This window comes from Lichenostomus cassidix, chromosome 1 (assembly GCF_008360975.1).
Source record: "Lichenostomus cassidix isolate B80296 chromosome 1, HeHo_3.0, whole genome shotgun sequence".
NCBI classification, from domain to species: Eukaryota; Metazoa; Chordata; class Aves; order Passeriformes; family Meliphagidae; genus Lichenostomus; species Lichenostomus cassidix.
Window position 1 is genome coordinate 89581297 of NC_139479.1, and position 1922 is coordinate 89583218.

Sequence of the window (1922 nt, forward strand, 5' to 3'; positions counted from 1 at the left end):
CCAATCTTTAATTTCAGATATCAACTGCAAAGCTCTCCCACCTAGTGAGGGCCTGTGACATGTAGTCACAAGTATTAGTATTTATTATCCACTTGTGCTACTGTGGGTTTATTATGACATCTGGTCAGTAAGTGGAAAATAGATTTCTTTATGGCACTTGAGGACACAATGAAGTTAAGTAGAGTCTCTGTGACAAACAGTGGCCATGTGAGCAGCGTAAGGGATTTCCAGTTGTGCAGGCAAAGCTGCAGTGAACAGCAGTTCTCAGGACCTGACTCTTAAAACACATCTTCAAATGAGATGTAGCTCCCTAACACTGAGAGTGATGATGCCTGACACAGTTAATGGGAAAAAAAGCAGATTTGTCAATATTTGGTTTTTTTCAGGATAGCATTGGTAGTTTTGGGAAAGGCATACAAGTCCTCCAGCGTACTTGTAGGGAAGGCGGTTTAGATGATCAGAGCTATCTATGGCAGCAAAGAGACTATGAAATCTAGCTTTGGCAGTTCAGCTGCTTAGCCAAGCCCTGCTGCAGATACCTTTAAGTACAGAAATGTGTTTTCTTTTTCCTGCTTTGGCACTGTATTGCCAAGGTACAGCTTGTTGTGCCCCTTGGGCTTATCAGTGCACAGAAATTCTAGTTCCATACCTATTGAAATTGCACAGGGAAGTTTATTCTCAGAATATCACCAGGGACTTCTCTCGAAAAGTTGTTGAACCCAAGACAAGCTCATAAATAAAAACACATGCTCTTTCTTGACTAGATCAAATGAAGTCTGGACTGTGTGAGCAAACCAACTTAAAATTCAGTCATATTTTTGACTCAGAAGAGCATGAAGTGAAATAGTGGGTGATTAACCCATGCACATCTATGTTCCCTTTGACCTGAAAGTTAATGTTTACACAGTGGAAATGCACTGGTGGCTTTGGGTTAAAGATTTATTAAAGGACAAGGATGCCCAGTAGCTGTGAAGGCTATGACTCTGGTCAGAGCTTTTATCTTGCTGTCTGATACCATCTGCTCTTCCTGAGGCTTGTTCTGCTGGGGCTTATGTGGGTTTGATGGACTGCCCTACCCTTGCTGAATAAAAGGTCAGATCACAAATTCAGTGGCTGTCCAAAATTAGCACCCTCTCTAGCCAATGCACCAGAGTGGGGAAGGACAGAACAAGGCAATGTGACTAAATTTTCTGCTGACTTCTGAGAGAGGTGGTTCTAGCTTGAAGGCGGAAGCATCACAGCAAGGTGAGCAGGTGCCTTCAGCTTCTAGTCATGCAGCATCTGCTTTTTGGCAACAAGGAGTGTGTGCTTTCTGCTGCAGACAACTTTTATGATCGTTCCTGAACAAATAAATGATAATAATTAACCTGTCTGGCATCTCCTGCTGAACAGTCCCAGAAAAATGACAAGGACGTATTTCATAAGAGCCACTCTACAGGAAAGTACATGTTATTAAAAAGAGCCTTTTTTAACACAGTGCTGTTGGCAGTGATAAAAAAGTATAAATATTATTGATTTATTTTGCTGTATTTTGATGAAAGGTTCAAACAAGAGATTAAATCTCCTGGCACTAAGTAGTACACTATCAGATAAATAAAAACAGCTGCTCTAGAGAGCTCCTGTCCCATTTGGTAGTGTGCAAAGGGTTAACAAGCAAAGAACAGATGCAGACTGGGGAAGCTGGGATCACAGAGACAGGAGTGAATGAAAATATTTATTAATTTGTACACCACAAACGCATTTTAGGGGGATGAAGATAGGCAGGAGGAGAGACTGGTCATTTTAGAAAGAGGCTGCATCACTGTGAAAAGCAGCAGGTTGTTGCAACAGGAGGTGCACAAATGCATCAGAAAGGATCTGCCTCAGTCACCTCTGACATGTGTTGTTCACAGGACAGAAGAGCTTGACTTTTGGGACTGGAC